This window comes from Diceros bicornis (assembly GCF_020826845.1).
Source record: "Diceros bicornis minor isolate mBicDic1 chromosome 30 unlocalized genomic scaffold, mDicBic1.mat.cur SUPER_30_unloc_2, whole genome shotgun sequence".
NCBI classification, from domain to species: domain Eukaryota; kingdom Metazoa; phylum Chordata; class Mammalia; order Perissodactyla; family Rhinocerotidae; genus Diceros; species Diceros bicornis.
Genome location: NW_026690900.1, coordinates 3,548,259 through 3,567,769, shown reverse-complemented (window position 1 = coordinate 3,567,769; position 19,511 = coordinate 3,548,259). Strand labels below are relative to the sequence as shown.

Below are 19,511 nucleotides of genomic sequence, written 5' to 3'. Positions count from 1 at the left end.
TCTGATCATATTTTTGATTTAATTCCACTATTGTTTCCTTTCTCTGCATGATCTATCCATGGATGTAAGTGGGGTGTTCAGGTCCCCTGCTATTATTGTGTTGCTGTTAATTTCTCCCTTTAGGTCTATTAATAGTTGCTTTATATTATTTTATGCTGCTGTGTTAGGTGCATACATCTTTATAAGTGTTATGTCCTCTTAGTGGAAAGTCCCCTTTATCATTATATACTGCCCCTCTTTGTCTCTCATAGTATTTTTTATCTTGAAGTCTGCTTTGTCTGATATAATTATGGCAACACCTACTTTCTTTTATTTGCCATTTGCTTGCATCCCTTCATTATGAGCCTGTTTGTTTTTAGAGCTGAGATGTGTTTCCTGGCGGCAGCATATTGTTGGGTCTTGTTTTCTAATCCACCTCACCACTCTGTGTCTGTTGATTAGAGAATTCAATCGATTTACATTTAGAGTGATTACTGATACATGAGGACTTAGTCCCACCTGATCTATATTTCCATTGTTTCTCTTCCTTTGTGTTTCTGACTACCATTTCATTTTGGGGGTTTTCTGTGGAGCTTTTCTTTTTTTCTATGATTTATGGCTCTGCTATGATTTTTTGTTTGCTGGTTACTGTGAGGTTTGTATGAAGATCTCATAGATGAGATAGTTCATCTTCTGATAACCTCTTATCTCCATTAGTCTAAGCGGGTTCCATCCCTTTCCTCTTGTCCTTCTGAGTTATTGTTGTCACAAGTTATTTATTTTTGAGTTGTGCACTTGTGACTAAGTTGAAGTGTTTATAGTTACTTTTGATGTTTTCCTTCTCTTCTTCTTTTAAGTTATAATTAAGTATTTGCTACCTTGTTGTGAAACACAGCTGTAGCTTTCTGATTTTGTCTGCCTATTTATCACTCTGGTCAAAGATTTGTAAACATTTGCCTTCTTTTTGTTTCAGATATGAGGACGTTCTTGATCATTGTTTCTATGGGAGATCTAGTGGCGATGAAATCCCTCAGCCTTTGTTTATCTGGGAAAACTTTTATTTCTCCATTGTATCAAAAGGTTCATTTCACTGGATACAGTATTCTTGGCTGAAAGTTTCTGTCTTTCAGTATTTTTAATATATCATTCCATTCTTTCCTTGCCTGTAAAGTTTCTGCCAAGAAATATGCTGAAAGCATGATAGGGGTTCCTATGTAGGTTATTTCCTTCTATCTTGCTTCCCTTAATATTTTTTCTTTGTCATTGGCTATTGCCAATTTTACTATTATATACCTTAGAGAAGGTCTTATAGCATTGATGTAATTAGGCGTTCTCTTGGCTTCATGTACTTGTAGGTCCGGTTCTTCCCCAGGTTTGGGAAGTTCTCAGCTATTATTTCTTTGAACAAGCTCTCTGATCCTTTCTCCCTCTTTTCTCCCTCTGGGATACGTATAATTCTTATGTTGCTTTTATAATTGAGTCATATATTTCTCCAAGAATTCCTTTAATTTTTAAAAATCTGAGTTCTCTCTCCTCGTCCACTGGAAGCATTTCTATATTTCTATCCTGTAAATCACTAATTCTTTCATCCATAATATCAGCTCTATTTTTTAAGGATTCTAGATTCTTTTTTATCTCATTAATTATGTTCTTCACATCCAGAATTTCTGCTTGTTTTTTTTAATAGTTTCAGTTTCTTTAATGAAGTATTCATTTTTCTCATTAATTTTATTTCTGAGTTCATCGAACAGTCTGAACATTCTTGTAACTTCGTGAGTTTCTTTATGACAGTTATTTTGAATTTTCTGTCATTTAGATTGTAAATTTCTGTGACTTCAAGGTTCATTTCTGGAGATTTGTCATTTCCTTCTGCTCTGAATTGTTAGTGTAGTTTCTTATGGTGTTTGATGAACTAATCTTTTGCCTGTGTGTTTGTGGTAGTATCAGGTCACAGATTCCACCTGCTACAGTTGTGGAGGAAGCATGAGCTGTGTCTCTGATCCCACCCCATACGCTGGAAGTTGTGTGGGTACAGTGGCTGTTCCCACCCGCTGGGAAAGCATTCACAATGGGCTCAGAGCTGCCGCCACACAGAGATATGTACCCAGTTGTGAGACCGCAGCACTACTATGGGTATTTGTGCCATCTCGGAAAGTATTTGCATGTGCACGTATATCTGCTGCTGCCTTTTCTTATGCTCATGCCAGCCTCTGTGCTTGGCGGGTGGGACTTCTTCACGGGTTCTGATCATTCCCCAATCATTGGGACTGCAGTGGCACGGTAGGCTTTCCAACCATCCAGGAAAACATTCATGTGCAGGTCCAGGGCTGCCGCCAACACCTCCTAGAGTTGCACCAAGACGCATTCCTACTTTTGGGGATGCAGCAGTACTATTGGCTCTCACGCCAACCTGGGAAGCACTCAGGAGTATGTACAGTGCTGCCAGGGAAATCTTGGGGATAGGAATGAATTCATAGTACATGCAATGACAAGCATAAATCTCAGAATAATTATGCTGAGTGAAAGAAGCCAGTAAAAAATGAGTACATAGTATATGATCCCATTTATAAAAATTCTTGGAAAGTACAGGAAAATCTATAGGGACATATATCGGATCACTGGTTGCCTGGGAATGAGAATGTGTTTGCAATCGGCAGGGAAGGAGGAATTAAAATGAGCATGAGGAAATTTGGGATGGATGGGTGTTCCTTTTCCTGATTGTGGTGATGGTTCAATAAGTTATAATCAAAATGTATCAAATTGTTCACTTTAAATGTATGCAGTTTACTGTATGTCGTTAATACCTCAATTATGCTGGAACATGTAGGGGAAAGAGGGGGAGAGAGAGCCAAAAGAGGGAAAAGGGGAGGAAAAGAGGACTGAGGGTGAAAATTAAGTGGAAAACAAAGAGGGAGACATAGGAAGCATCGGGTCTCTGTGGCTTTGGCATCTCCTTCCCCTGAAGTCTCCCATACTTGGCAGCTGACTGGACCATTCTGATGCGCTCTCCTCACCTCACAAGTCACTGTCAGCAGAAGAAGGAGGGCAACTGTGTGGTCCAGTGACGATGCCTGGGCTATTACCTGCCTCATGGCTACCTACAGAAGCTGCGATGAGTAGATCTAACTAGGTGTGATGTCCCGTTTTCACAGCTGGTGTCCAGAGGAACTTGGCTGGAACACAACGAACCTACATTGGACGGACACAGGCTCCGAGCCTGTCTAGACTTGGCCCCTAACTGGCTTACAGGGGACTATGCTGAAAGATTTCACCTTCCTTAAGTCCTGAAAATGACTACAAATTCTGTCCTATGGTGTCACACCAGTTCATCCCTCAGGGACACCAGAATTGGTGAAACAAGCACAGATATTGCCATCGTGTAAAATCGAATCCCCACTTCAGTGCAAGTTTTCCCTTCTTAGGAAACTTTGAAACATCCATCCCCTTGACTCTGTGCAGCAATCACACCCCTCTCAGTTCCTCCATTTTCCTCCCCCACTGAAGGCCTGGCAGTCTCAGGTTCCCCTTTTCTGCTTCATTCTCTGAAGCTCAGATTCACCAGGACTTCCAGATCAATCTCCCTCGATGGCTCCTCTTCCCACTCATGGGTCCTCTATGATGGGAAACAGGCCAATTTGGGAGGAGTGGGTGAGACATGACTCTGCAGTCACCTTGGGCCTTGGGAGCTGAAATGACTAAGTGTCTGGGAAGCCTGAATCCCAGAGTAACACCAAGGTTCTGGGAAGAGAGTATCTGCTCTGGATGTAAAAGGGAATAAAACTCGGGGGGAGAAAACTGAGGGAAAAGAAAGAATGTTTCTTCATCTTTCTCTGTACAGAGTCCAATGAGCCTCACAGCAGAGGCTCCCCAACAAGCAGTCTAGAGCATCCCAGGCATGAGGCAGGCTGCGCTGTTCTGCCGTGGGTCTGTGGGAAAAGATTACATTATCTGTACACACTGTGCAGACGACCACAGCTGAAGAAACCGAAGGGCTGAGAATTAAATTCACAGTCATGCCACTCTCTCATACTTTTTGTGTGTGAGCTTCACATTCTCAATCTTAAGCAGTGATTCTCTGAGAATGCACACTTCAAGATTATAATGATTAATAATATTATTAATCATTGCATACATTATATGTTATACACTATACATTATAATTATAAATTAATGTTTAATTATTATTATACATTAATACATTATTACATATTACATTATTATAATAATATCATTATAATGATTAATAATAGTTATCATTATTGACTAATTTCTGCTAAGCAACATGACTGGCAAGCTCTGCGTGTATTATCTCAGTTACAGTCACTATTTTTAGGGTTTTATTCCCATTTTAAGCTAAAGGTATGGAGGCTCAGATATATTAAATAACTTGACAAAGAAGGAAAATAATTACTACAAAGCTTAAATAAACACCTATTCAAACTATGTGTCAAAGAAAGAAAGACGTTATCTGACCTACAAACAGACTCAAAGTTGACCTCCCTCAGGCCCACAGTGAAAGAAGCGGTAAAGAACGTACATCAGGAAGAAGAAATGTGAACCCAGGAGAACATAACAGGAGTCACGAGGAAAGGAAAAAACAGTCTGTCTAATTTAGTATTAGTTTTAAAGCAAGACATGAAAAACACATTCGAACCCAAATCCAGATGATTACCACATGGAAGAATAGAGGAGAGAAGATTTAGCTAAAAATAACTCATTTTTTAGGGAAGATATAAATACTAAGATACTCTATTATTGTTGAACACATTGCTCTCAGACACTGATAAATGTGTGGGACAAAAGTAAGTAATGATAAAGAGGATTTGAAGAGTGCAACATACTCGATCAGGCAAATAGACAAATCCCAACACACTGGCTTATTGTGAGACTTGTGATGCTGAAAACAGTCGTTCTCCTGACAGCATGAGACCGCAATGGTATATCAATTTTCATGAATCAAATTTCCAACACATATAAATCTAAAAAAAGGGAAAATACAGTGTTTCATTATGTGCGGCTGTGATTCAACATGCAACAAATACCAGAAAAATAGAGACCCAGAAGTAGGTGTCTTTTTTGAGAAGACAGATATAACAGCTCTTTAGTGAAATATTATGTTGGAATCTATTGGAATATTACACAAAAAGGACAATTCATTTGGACTATGTAGGTCTTCTCTGTGACTGTGAGGGCAAAACTCGAAAGAATCCCCTGACTGTGATAACTCTCTGTTGATCTTAAAATACAAATGCATAACACTCAGGAAAGGAAAATGAGAGAACAAAATGAGAAAGAAAGATCTCCTTTCTCTCCTCACCTGAAACCAAATCTCTCACCTCAGAAGGATCACTGTCTGTATCTTCTCTGTCATGCAAAGGAATCAAAGAAAAGAAAACTGTTGGTATATATTAAAGTTTCAAGAGCTCAAAGCAAGAAGACATCAGGACCACTGCAGAGGCATTAATGTAGTGTGAGCTCCATGTCATCTAGACCATTTTGTCTTTTCTTCATCATGTTTGTCGAGACGTCCTTCTTGGCCCCTTGCTCTCCCTGCCTCGCTAGCAAGTCTGTCTGCATGAGTGCTACCGCCAGTCTCTCTCTTGCTGTCTTCACTTTCTCTTCCTGTTTCCTGATATCCTCCTCAGTCACCAGAAGTTGTTTGCAAAGGAGTTGTGGGATGTACAGAGCAGCTCCTGGGATCGTCTCTGCCGAATCTGAAGACCAGGCAGGGGTGGGCATGGGACTGGAGTTCAGACCACCTGTGAGCACACCTGACAGGGATGCGCCTGTGCAACTAGGTGCAAGATTCAGCAGGGCTTTGGCAAGGTCCAAAGCACTTAATAGTTATCCTGCACTCTGCAGGCCTGGAGACCTTGCAGTTTCTTCTGCCAGCAGAGTTGTTGGGGCTGCTCCAAGGTTTCCTCCCTTTGATGACATCTGACCTCATTGCCAGGATAGGATGAGATTCTAGTAACTGGCCTCTTGAATATGTAACTGGACATCCTCAAAGGGATGGATATGCTCAAACCAGGATTTGGGTTTGATTGGTTTCCACAATCATGTCACTTCCTCTGTGATGATTTGACCATCATACTTCTTTTCCTCTTACCCTATAAAAATAAATTGGGAATGTGGATCAGAGTGAGAAACGAAGCCTGCCTTCCCAGGACAATTATGTCAGATGCCTTGTACTTCTACCCTCCCTCTCTCCCTGTAGGGATTAATCTGACCTGTGTCCTGGGACATCATCAACGAGATTTGGGTCAAGAACAGAAAGCTCGAGGTCAAAACTCAGGACTACTGCATGTCATTTCTTCTCCCCCATGTTGTTAGACACTTATAAGTATGACTTTATTCTCATTTTGTCCTTGTCTCTCTCAACAACAAAATCCCTGGTGCTCCCTGTCAGGATACACTGTCCCCAGTCTTTTTCTAAATCCCAAATCATACCATTCTTCTGTACTATATGACTATTCATTTGATTAGCCCATTGACCAGTTGGTGTTCATAGCTCCATTAGAGCTTAAGTCAGTAGTGAAATTATCATCCACCCCACTCCTAGTGACTGTTATTTGACAACTGTGAACATTAAATCTCAGTACAGAGAATATGTCTGAAAAAATTCAATTTACAAATGGAGATTGTGCTGTTAAGTGGGAAATACACACGGGATTTATTAAACCCAGGAAAAAAATGGAAACTCTCTCATTATGAAGTTTTGTGTAGAGTGCACCAACATTGATGATATCTTAATTATAATGGGTTAAAATATACTATTAAAATTAGTTTCGCCTGTTGGCTTTCATTTTTTAAAATGTGGCTATTAAGAAAAAAATTAAATTCTATAATATAGAGTGCTTAATGTTACTATTGGACAGTGCCGTTGAAGCCATCAGTGAAAATAAAGTCCAGAGACAGTGATTAGGGAAATTTTTTTCCCTAGAAAATGAGTCTACACTGACCCACACTGCAAGAGGCAGCAAAAACTGCCATACACACACAGACACACACACACACTGACAGAATGAAAAAAACCTCTTCCTAGAGTCCCACCTCTTCTCACATGGCATGAGGTTGCACTCCTACTTAGTCCTAAGTGGACTAATCTCAAGAAAGAAGGCAGAAGTCAAGGTAATTTACCAGTTAGGAAGATCTAAAACCAGAGACTAAAGCTCAAGATATGTGGTGAATTTCCTGTCCTGGCTTCTGTTATTAATTCAATATGTTAGGGAGACTTTTCCAAGGAGAGTTGTTTTCAAACTCATTTTTTTATTTTTTATTTTTCTTTACTATGTAAAAGTAGACAGGCTATGTAAAGAATAATTACTCTAGCCAATCAATGAAAAGGAGATGATAGAACACGAATACCCTTATTATAAGTCACTACTGGATTAGAGAGTTAGAGAACATCTGACATTGGGTTAATTTGGCCTTAATTAGGCTGATTCTGATTTCATGACCGTCATATTGATTGTATTATGCTAGAACCTAGGAATCTTCCCAGCCTCCCTACTATTTAACCACCAAGGCCCACCAACCAGACCAGTCCTTGCTGACACATACCCTGCCTCCATTCCTTCTGACAACACCTGGAGGATTTTCCCCAAATCCCACTCTGTCCCTGAGCTCTTCTACCTGCCCCAGGGCCAGGGAATCATTTTCTCCAAGGCTCAGGATCTGTGTGTGCCCAGCTCTGGGGATGGCACTTCTCCCTCTAGTGAAGACAAAGATCAGAGTGCAAACCCTGTGAGCTGCAGCAATTGGACAAAGACTGGGGTTTGCTGACAGAAAAGAACCTTTAGTGGGCACGGTTACCAGGGTCCAAGAATACCCAGTGATTCCGCCAGGGAATGTGATGCAAGACAGAGCAGGAATGTGTGCCTGTGGTTCGGCTTGGGAATGCCTGTAGTTTGACCTAGGTGACATTGGTAATGCATTCACCAATGTTGTTCATTCATTTATTCATCGAAGGTCATGGAGTGTTTTCTGCGTACATCCGGACAACAGGCTCACCCTCTGGGGCTCACAAGCAGTGTCAGAATATTTTCTAAATTTTATTTCTAATATATAGGTACAGCACTGGTAATACACTAGGTGTTCCAAGCATTTTTCAAACATTTACTCCTTTAATACTCTCCATAAACCTACAAAATATGTATGCTGATCATTATTGCCAACTAAGATATGAAGAAACTGAGGCACCAATCAGGTAAAGAACTCAGTCAATACAAATATCTAATAAGGGATTGAGCTGGAATTTGAACGTGAGGAGTTAGCTCCATAGTCTGTGCTCTTAACCATGACATTTACTCTCTAAAGACTTCACATCATGAAAAAATTTGATCAGTTATCCATTTTCTTGGTGCATTGAATAGCCACACTATTTTATCTGTGTCTGAAAAATAGAATACCTGCGTAGAAACTACTGCACATACACACTCAAATTACATCTAACAATGTCTCCAGTCCCTGAAAATTAATACAGAGAACATTTCAGAATGTTTCTTGCCCAAGTTGGGAGGACTCTGAGGAAATCTCAGTGTTGCTATAAGAAGCTGAGGACAGGCTGGGAGTGGGTCTCAGGGGAAAGGTGTCCTCAGGAGTCACCATTGAATGACAACATTGATGAGAGTGTCTCAGCCGTGACTGAATTCAGGATCTGGTGGTGTTTTAACCTGGTGCTTATCTTCTGGCTGTGGGTTTATGGTGATGCAGCACAGGGAGAGGGGATGGTTCACTGTGTTCTTGGGGAAACCAGACCCATGAAAGAGAAGGAACGATGGTTTCCTTAAACAATGGATTCGTGATGGGAAAAATTCGGCTTGGAAGAGACAGTCCTGTGCCTGGTATAAGCAGAAGGAGTTGCCTCTGCTTCAGCGAAAGCAGACAGCCCTTCCTCAAGCACTCATTTTATCTCAATGGGAGGAAGGAGGAGGAAATCAAGTAATGCTCTTCTAGATGTGAGATTTGTGATGGTAGAGACTGTGCTAGGAGGTTCTGAAAGGCTGCCCTGAGGCATTTCAGACCTTTGCTGTGACAGAATGACAAGTGTAAGCACCCCTGCGTATGTCTGGGAAGAGTTAGCCTTTCAAGGGGAAGGCTCTCTGGTGCAGAGACTCACAGGAAGAAGCGAGTTTTACCAGGGAAGGTCAGAAATGTGACCAGTGTGGCTGGAGGGAGCCTGAGAAGAGAGAGGAGTGGAGAGAGGAGGGTGATCAGGCTGGATCCTGGGACATGGTAGACTGTTACTTTCTGTTCCTCTGTCACAACTTTACTCCAAAACCTGCCACCTATAAAGTACAAATATTTAACATCTCACAATTTCTGTGAGCCAAGCATCAGGCATGGCTTAGCTGGGTGTCTCTGCCTCAAAGTCTCTGTGAATCAGGGGCTGTGGTCTCCACAAGGCTCCAATGGGGGAGGATTTACACCCAAGATCACTCACATGGGTTTTGTCAGGATCCATTTGGACAGAGAGTCTGAGCTCCTGTCTGTCTTTTGGCTGGACACTCCCTCAGTTCTCTCCTATGGTACCTCTAAGTAGTGCAACTGACAACATCAGCACTTGCATTCCCAGTTCTGGTGATTTGATAGAGAGCGATAGTAAGAGCGAGCGAGAGAGAGAGAGATAGAAACAGAAGGAGGGAGGTAAGTAGGCAACCCAAGTAAGTCCGTAAGTGGGAAGTGACAGACGTTTTGTAATAAAAACTTGGAAGTGACGTCCCATCACCTTGACTGTGTTCTGTTGTTCAGAAGCCAGATACTGACCACTTAGTAGTGACACAAGGCTGTGCACTCCAGGAGGCAGTGAGCATTGGGTACATTGTGGAGGCTCCCACCACATAGGCCAACATGAGGCTCTTGGGACTGATTCTTAGTAAAACAGGGGACCGTGGAAAGCTTAATGCCAGTGGATCACAATGTCTGAATTTCCTCTAATTTCAACCCCTTCAGGATGCAGACCTGAAAATGAGGCTCAGAGCGGCAGTGACTTACCAAAGATCACACAACTGGGACCCAGAGAAGTTCTGACTGGTATTCTATGTGATGTCCTACTCCTTGTACTTCCTCCATCTCTAAGTGTGTGCATTAGACACATGTGACACCAGCCCACAAGTGTTGTATGTATTATCGCATATACACCTGATGAGGTCCCTAGGAAGCTGTTTTTAGTGCAATCCTCTTTGTACAGCTTGGGAGACTAGGGAGATCTTGAGAGGCACAGCAGATTTTCCAGGACACAGAACTTGTAGGAAAAAAGAGGTCTGACCTCAGCTCTGTCTCCTCAAAGCTGGGGTCTGGATCCACTCCCAAGGAGCTGTGGGGAGGGTGGTGATGGGTATTTGTGTACAGTGATGGAGATGACATGGGCAAGGAGGGAGAACAACCAACAGCCTAGCGGGGTATTTGGGTGGGTCTCATTGAAGGAAGGGGTCAAGTAATAGAACCTTGAAGAAGTGACCTCACTTCCTTGGTGACAGCCCCCAACAGAACTTAGAACTCTGGTTACCAAGCACCCACATTGTAATCACAGCCTCCTGTCGAGTTCATTTGAGTGGAGACACTCGACACAGCAGGATGTTCTCGTGTTGTCCCGTGATTTTCCGAGTCTCTGGCCCCCGGAAAGCCCAGAATGAGAGCATTTTAAGTCACCTTAGATGTTGACTCAGCCCTCACCTCAAATGTGTGTGGCCTTTTGGCAGGAGGAACCATCAGGTAACAGTTTAGGCCAGGGCAGGCCACTCTAGGTCAGGCCAGATCTGTGATCCCAAAAGGACAGCCCCACACCCTTTGACCATCATTGTGTGTTTGTGGGGGTGAGGTGGAGTTAGGGAAGTTGGGGATGAGGAGGATCCAGGCTGGGCAGGAGCAGGAAGCTAGATGGTGGGAGTCGGGCAGTGTGTCATGTTCGTACTCAAGATCTTGGCTGCAGGAGAGGAAGGTGAGTGCTGGAGACCAAGCTCCTCTATCCGCATGTGAATGCCAGGATCTCAAGGTGCCTCGCATTCCTTCCCTGGTGGAGTCTGTGTAGATGCCGCTCTGTGCCTGATCTGAGTTGGGGTTTCCCACTGTGGCAAAGTCCAGGCAGGCCCCTGATCCCCCTGGCCTGACTGCTGCGCACTGTCACTGCAGAGCTGCACCCAGGAGATGGTCGAGGAGCTGGTGGATGCTTTCCAGTTTGGCATCTCCCTGGAGTGGACAAAGGAGCACCAGTCCATCAATGACCAGGGCTGCTCTGAGGTGAGCGTTGGTGCAGAGGGATCTTCACACCCAGGACCTTGAGATGATCAAGGCAGTACTAGAATCCAGACTCAAATCAGAGATTCCGCTGGGAACCACTGCCCCAGAATTTTCTCACTAGAGTGCCCCACAGTACCACTCCCAAAGGAATCTGGACCTCCACTCCTCCCCACAAGCTACACAGGAGGGTAGAAAGTCACCTCAGTCCTCCTGGTGGTTCACCATGGTGTCACTGACTGTATGTCCCTCCTTCTCTCCCCCAATGTGAGCATGAATCCACTGTGAATTCAAATGAGACCTGCAGGATGCGTGCCCTCCAGGCAGCATGATGGAGAAGCTGACAAAGTTCGTGGCACCAGCTTTCCTGAGTAGGAACATCTCCAGCTTCACCACCTTCATGGTCAACTAATCGGCCTCAGACACATCCCACCGGGTCCTGGACCAGCTGTTTACTAGGTGAATAGCCACTCCCTCCTCAGCACAATGGTGAGTCTGCCCTCTGCCAGCTGTGTACCTTGTGCAAATCCCCGCATATTTCGGAGCCTCAGTTTGCTCTTCTGAAATGTGGGGGGGGGGGATAAATTTCATGGTGATCTTGTAGGGACTAATGGGATCAGCAATGGCAGGTGCTTACCTGGTGCCTGGATCTGCGTAGAGGGCTGTAGACATGCTGTGGTTGTTCATGGTTATTATTTCTCTCTTTGTCACGAAAAGTAGTCTGCCTCATCCTTATCTGGGATGTGGCCTTTCTGAGTTTGGAAAAGCACATGGAAACCACCCTGTCAAGGAGGTGGAGATTCTGTCCAGCTGGTCCTGGTCGTTTTCCTTGTGGTAGCCAATCAGGGATCTCTGTGGCAGCAGAGGGGCCCCAGTCCCACTCAGGTGTCTGGGATGGTTCTGGTTGGACTTCACTCATGCAACCATGTAGATTAAGCACCTACTACATGCAGGACTTTTGGAGACACTTAGTACAACTCAGTGAATAAAGGAGATACAATCGCTGGGCCTCAATTGTCGTCTGAGAGTCAGACAGTCACATTGGACATCCTTCGCAGGTCCTGTCCTCCATCGTACATCCCAAGTGGTGCCCTGATTGCCTCCTTTACATCTAAAGGCATCTTTCCTTATTCCAGCCAGGAGGGCAGAGCACAGGACCATCTGAAAACATGAGTCATCTTTGGGTCCCGAAGAAGGGCTTCCTGTCTCTACAGAACAAGGTGTGGAGGGAGAGATGTAGGCTGTGGCTGGGGCGGGCCTGTCAGGACCCACATCTCACGCATCTTTTGATTTCCATGGGAAGGCCGAGGTCTGGTGGCTTCCAATCCAAGAGCACACGACTCAAAGAGCTTGGATGGGTGTCAGGACCCCTGGGAATCAGAGGGGTGGCTTGGCTGAGTTGTCCCCAAGAGACCCATTCCCACCACAGACCCATCAAAATCTGCCTCCCCACATCCACCTTTTCTGAAATCAACCTCCAGGCCCAAGATAGGAGATGTGTGAGCAACCTGCTCACAAATCTGCCTCAGTGCTCAGTCCAGTTGTACAAGTGCATGGAGGGCTGGGCTGGGCTGTGTCCCAGCCCTTTGGGAGAAGAGTGTCAGCGAGAAGAGAGTCATGACAGAATCTGTGTTCAATCTGCTGTATAAGCAGACCTGCCACTGCCAGGATAGCGTCACAGGGACCACTGCTGCCGTGGGGCTCTCCCTTGGATGGGAAGGGGCAGGCATAGGGGCCCAGTCCCAAGCCAGGTGCCTTGGGGGAGAAGTGTGGAGGGAAAGGCCAGGCCTCTGACTCTGTTGCCCACTTGCTTCCCCCACTGCCATTTCTTCTCTGGTATGAACCTGCCTGGACCCAGGGCAGGATTTCTGGGAGCCCCTGCACTATCCCTGCTTCAGGGCGAAGCTGGCTTCTCTGCATGTCAGCTTGCCTGGCTCGGGGTTGCAGGGCCACGCCTACCTTGTCCAGGTCCAGCTGGAGCATCCACGGCCCACTGAGGCAGAGCTGGAAGGTGAGGTGACTGCAGTCTGGGAAGAAAATTTGCTGAGTGTTCAGAGGCTTTGTTCCCTTCAAGGCAGTGGAGTCTTTCCTGTCTTTGACAGGCACAGGGGAAGTCAGCTACTTGAGGGACACTGTTTCTTTCTCCTGCTGCAGTACCATCTCAATAGCTCCCCCCAGCTCCAGAGCCAGAGCAAGGGCCAGCTCCACGGCTAGATGCAGCTCCAGCTCTAGTTCCACCACCTGTGCCAAATCTAGAACAAGTGTCACCTCCATCAGTCCCTCCAGGGCCAGAGCCACCACCAACATCAGTTCCAGCCCCAGTGCCAGCTCCTGAGCAGGAGTCAGATGGACCATTGGCTCCAGGGAGAATCCTCACTCCACCTGGAGAGACAACATCAGAGCCAGATCCAGCCCCAGAACCCACCTGTCCCTGGGATGTGACCACCAAGAAACTTCTGAGGGAGGAGAAGCCTGACTTCTTGGAGTTCCCTCCCTGGCTGGTGGCAGAGCAGTTGACACTGATGGATGTGGTGAGCAGTGGGGTTCTCAGGGGAGGTGGGGCCGGCCTTCCCTGTGCCGTGAGCTGCCCCACGCCTGCCATTTCATGATCCAGATTCCCATGATCTCGGTCCAGCTTCCCTGCTTACCCTCATGTAACCTGAGCAGCCTTCTTAACTCCCAAGCCTTTGTTGTCCTCATGTGGACAGTAGAGATGGACACTGAGAGCAGCTGCCATGCAGAGTGGTTGTACAGATGGATGAGGTGGAGCAGAGAGGAAGTTAGGCAGAGTCTGTGCTTTGGTGAGGGAGGGGAGCACACTGAAGTGCTGTCTGGTCCTTGGGTAGTTCACTCATTTGCCCAGGAGGCCTCAACAGGCTCAGCACTTATTAGGTTCCTCATGTGTACATGACTACATGGCAGACAAACAAACCCCGTGGTTGTTGCTCCCTTGGGGGAATGGCATCTGAAAGAGCAGTCAGACCCCAGGATGATCAGAATGGTTGGAAGATGCCCCTAGAGATGGTCAAGCAGGAGCTGAGTTCTGGTGCTTGGACGAAGTGAGACTGGGCGGTGAGCAAATGCCACTTCCATGGGCCACAGTATCGGGTCCTGGGTCATCCTGTGCTGAGTACCTTCAGGGGAAAGCGGCAACACCCAGGGACTCACACAAGCCTCAGGCCGCAATATCAGCTTCCTGAGCTCCAGCTCTCATCACTGACCCGGCCTGGGACTGGGGGCTGTGGACGTTGAGCTGGGCTGTGGCAGGGCTGCGTGACACTCCCTGTCCTCCCCAGGAGCTCTTCAAGACAGAGATGCCCCATGACTTCCTGGACTCCAACTGGTCCCAGTGGGACAACAGGGCCAATGAGCACCTTGCACCCACTATCCATGCCACCATGACCCACTTTAGCAGAGTGGTCAAATGTGTCATCACCACCTGCCTCGGGGACCCGAGCATGACGGCCCAGGACAGAGCCAGGGTGGTGGAGCTCTGGATCCAGTTGGCCAAGGTAAGATGTGGGAGGCCCTGGGAACAACTCTCTGGAGTCGTGGGAACCGTTCCTTCTCCTTACTCAGTTCTCAGGATTGAAGTCTGTGGTCTGAGCCTTCGCACAATCCTTAGGCCCCTCCTGCCAGGGCCTCGATGACCTGACCCTGGTCCCAGTGGTAGGAAACTCACCCCATCCTGGGCTCCTTCCTTGGCTTGAGCTAAAATCCTCCTCCCTGAGAGTGTTCCTCATCAGGATCCAGCTGTGCTCTTCCCGGGTTTCCTGAGCCTCTGTCTCATCCAGGACAGGAGACGTCCATGAGAGGACAGAAGCCAGAGGAAGCAGGGCTCCAGCTCCCCCTCACAACACATTCTCTTCCCTTCCCCAGAAGTGCCAAGGCCTGAGGAACCTGTCTTCACTCCATGCCATCCTCTGGGCAATGCAGAGCCCCTCCATTCAGCGTTTAAAAAAGACATGAAGATGGATGTCCAGGTGGGTTGGCCTCTCTCCATGAGAGCACCACCTGGGTGGACCAGACACCCCCCACAGGGCTGCCATTGCCCTTCAGTATGCTGGGACCTCCTGGGAGACAATGAACCCTGGGAACAAGGTCTGACCTGGTTGGGAGGCATGAAGTCTTTCTGGAAACTTAGGCCAGTGGTTCTGCTTCAGGAATCAGTTTCCCGAAGTGCCAGACCCTGACTTGAACCAAATTGAAGATTTTCAAGCGTTTGCTTTGCAGCAACAGAACTCTCTGTCCACCTGAAATCAAGATTCTTGAAAACAGATTTGTTCAGTAGATAAGAGAATGAAGGCCCCAGGTGACAACAGGAGAGCCCCCTCCCCAGTCCCAGAGACCTCTGGGCTCAGAGGGCACACTGAAAACGCTCATCCAGGCTGTCTGGATAATTCTGCATTTTCAAACAAAAGGGATTTACCTTTAAACCACCCCACAGTGTTTCATTCCTTTTTTCCCTACTCAGGAGGAACTGCAAAAAATTTAAAACCTTGTGCAGAATGGACCAGCGGGAGAGGAGGAAACTGCTCACGGAGGTGAGTGGAGGCTGGAGATCTGGAAGGAGGGAAGGTGAAGAGGGATCAGGGACCAGGCAGGGTGTTCTTTGGTAAGTTTTTCACTTAAGGTTCCCTGAGAAATAACGGTGTATCTTCTCAAGCTTGACAGGAAGCGGGGGATGTGAGTTGCAGGGGCAGGTGGGGACTGTTTGGGGTAGGAGGCCTTTGTCATGGCGTAGAGTGGTGTTGGTTGGACTGTTCCAGGAGGTGAGGAGCTGGCAGAATGAGCAGGTCTCTGGCTTCCATGCGGGCACATCAGCTGGCCCTCATCTTCCTCCAGGCTGGCGGGTGGATGGAGTGGGTGGGGTTTCTTTCTTCCTAAAGCAACCCAGTCTGTCCTCAGGAAGCCAGGCCCCTGCTGCTCCTTCGGTCTTCACTGCACCTCGCAGGGAAGAGCACCCTGCCTGCCCCAGGGACGGGCACTGTGTGGTCACACAGACCAGGTGGACACACGGGTTGCTCAGCCTTGGAATGTATGGTGGATCTGGGACAAAATTGTGTACTCTCTGGGACTCTGCACTCTATCCCGATAGTGGTCATTGCTGACAACCCAGTGAGAGTCTACCCCGGTGCCTTGTTGACAAGGATACGCCCCAGATGGCAATGAGAATTATCGGTGACCATACAGATTCTGAATGGACCTTCCTGGCAGGACATTAGAAGTTTCCAAGTAAAAAAGGATGCAAATGTCACCATTACACAGCGCCCTCGTAACCCCCTACACTGTCACTCAGATGTGGCAGAAGGAGGTCCCCTTCCTGAGGGAATGAAGGAGCGGTTCTGTGCAGGGACAATCCTGACGGGATCCTAGGAAGCTGAGGCGTTTGGCATGGCCTCAGGTCCAGCCTGGAGTCAGAAAATCCCAGAGAGCTGGGACAGGAAGAAGCCACTTGGATATGCCCCCTGAGACACATTTTGCCTTCCCATCCATGCCTCAGCCTGACTAAGGGCCTAGACACACCCCGAGAGTCCAGAGGAGAGGACCTTGGTCAGAGGTGTGTCTGGAGGAGGAGTGAAGGCCGGGGGACAGGGCCTCTGGCTGGGAGGGGGAGCGGTCTCTCCTCTGTGGGCACCTGAGCAAGTCTCCGCCCCTCTGTGGGCCTCGGTCTCCTCATCTGGGAAATGGAGGGAGATGATCTGTGGTGCAGGCCTCACAGGGGTGATGAGGTACAAGGGGGAGAGGAATGTGCAGGAGCTTTGTGCTCCTCCTCCTCGAGGGGCGAGGGGAGAGTACTGGTGACAGTCAGATGACACTGAGTCCTCAGGGGAACCTGAGAGGCATGGGGAGTCCTCCTCACACTTTCCTGATGAGGACAGATGCTTAGGGGACTGGGTAGGCCTCGGGGCACAGAGGAGGGAGTGTTGGAGCTGGGATTGATTAGAATCAGAGCACTCTAGAATGGGAGCAGCCATAGACACCAGATGTCCAGGGTCCAAGATCAGGGGCCTGGGAGACACGGGGAAGGCAGCATGACCACCGGAGCCTGTCCTTGACCCTGCAGGAGGTGACCTCTGTGAGGGCTACCCTGGAGATGGACCCCCAGGGAGCCCAGGAGAGGCAGCAGCAGGTGAGGGGGCCTGAGGGGAAGGGTCCAGGTGTCAGTGGAGGGGCCTCTTCCCTCACAGCTGGAGGCCTCCCCAAGAGAGGGGTCCCTCCTGCTCCAGCCCAGCTCCTGGAGCCCCAGAGCCTGAAATGCTTGCCCTGGAAGTGACCAGGTGGAGGCCTGGAATGGCTGGGCTGAGGATGGATTTGGGGGGGGAGTGGCAGGGACCTCACAACCTGGGATTTGCCAAAAGCCGCCCCTGGTAGTTGACGGGGGACGTTGGGTGGTCCTGGAGGGGGAAACTGCGGGGAGGCTGCTGAGGGTCCTAGGCTGCTCTCTGTGGGAGTCTGTGGTGGGCAGGAGGATGGGGTGAAGTGATTTGGGGGAGGGTCCATGGGGGCACCTGAGAGGTGGGACTCATCACCCCTCCCATCCTGATTTCACAGGGTGTCGTCCCCTTCCTGGGCATGTTCCTCTATCACCGAAGCTGCTGAACATTGGGATGGAGGATGATCTGGAAGTGAGTGAACCTGGAGGTGGGCGAGGGAGCAGGAACCTGAGGTTTGGGATGAGAAAGCCCTGCACTGGCCCCTGAGCTCTCAGTACCTGGCAAACCTCCTCTCATGAGAACCCAACGGCCACCCCTGGGAGCTGGGGAGTCAGGCTCATCTTAGCGATGTGAGAACAGAGGCTCCACGTAAGCCCCCCACAAGGCTCCCTAGCCTGGGGAAGCTCAGAGCTGCCTGCCTGCAGAGCTGCAGGAGGCTGTGTCTGAGCTGCACTCAGCCTCCACCTCAGGCCCTGCCCCTGGGGGAGTGCCATCAGCCCCTGCAAGTCAGGAAGCACATCTGTGGTCCAGCTGTCCCTTCTTGCCTGAGGCCTCAGGCTTCCCGTCTGACATCAGAAATGGGTGGGCTACAAGGTCTCTGGCTTCAGCTCCCCTGTCCCTCCTGCTCTGGAGCCCAGAGCCTGGCCCAATGTCAAGTTCTTTTTGTGGAAGTTCTGCCCTCTGCTGGGCACTGACAGTCCTGCAGCCTGAGAAGGGGTGGGATAGGGGCTGGTTATGGGCTTGGGGGGCTGTTTCTGATGGACACATAGCCCCTGGGACATCTGTGTTCTTTTCTCCAGTCTGTGCTGTGGTTATGTGGATTTGTGTTACAGGGATGTGAAACTTTCCTGTTGGGAGTTTTGAAAGATGAGGCAGGAGAGGGGCAGGTATAGAAGTGGGTGCAGCAGGGGAATATCACCAATCTTAAACACCACAGACACAACAGACACAACCTTACCAGTTAAAATACTGAAATGCTCCCTGCGTGGGTGGTGAACAGACACTGCTCAGAGCTCACCCCAAGAACCCACCCCACGACCAGGAGCTAAAGTGTTACCACCCAGCATTTTGAACATCATGCCCTGGAAACACCCTGTAAAATAAGGGCCATTGTATTGACTTCCTTGATACTTCTTCCCCCTCCTTTCTGAAGGCTGCAAGTGTCACCCAGGGAGGCTTTTTCAGTTCAGCCAGAAGCACAGTAGAAATCCTGGTTCCCACAGCCCAGGCCCTTCCTTCCAGGGCCCTGTCATCCGGGAAAGAAAGAATTCACACATCGGTGTAGACAACACAAACACACACACTCATGTCCCACCCAAATCCCAATGCATGAACTACTAAGAGATTAAAAGTGACTTCAGAAACAGATCAACCAATTGCAAAAGAAGGGTTTCATTAAGATACTGACTCAAATAAAATGTAAAACCAGGAAATAACCTTGACAAAACTGGGAGACTTTGGATACTGACTAGATAGTTGATTATCCGAATGACATTTTTATTTTTGTATGTGATAACGTTATTGTGTTTGTGTTCCAAAAATCCCTCATCTGTAAGAGAAACTGAAATATTTACAGCTGAAATGATGTTCTCTCAGCCATCTCAGCTGGTTAATTCTTAGGGTCTTGGTGTGAGGATAAACAAAGTCAGATGGTATACGAGTTGACAATCTTTGAAGCAAGTAACAGGTTCACAGAGATTGATTTATCTCTACTCTGAGATTTCGAGATTTTTGAAAACTTTCAGAACACAATTTTGATAAAAGTAGTATACTTGGTGTTCACATTGCAATGTTACAAATTAAAACATCACAAATATAAAGGAATACTTCTCCTTGCTGACCTAAGGAAGTTTTCTC

At 47.6% G+C, this 19,511-nt stretch overlaps 1 long non-coding RNA gene across 1 annotated transcript; it reads left to right on the top strand.

Annotated features, from left to right (window-relative positions):
• Nucleotides 1–13,721: 13,721 nt before the first annotated feature.
• On the top strand, nucleotides 13,722–17,841 carry LOC131402109 (uncharacterized). The gene is made up of 3 exons (XR_009218286.1): nucleotides 13,722–13,748; nucleotides 15,692–15,761; nucleotides 17,773–17,841. It is a non-coding gene; the product is annotated as an uncharacterized LOC131402109 (long non-coding RNA).
• Nucleotides 17,842–19,511: the final 1,670 nt, after the last annotated feature.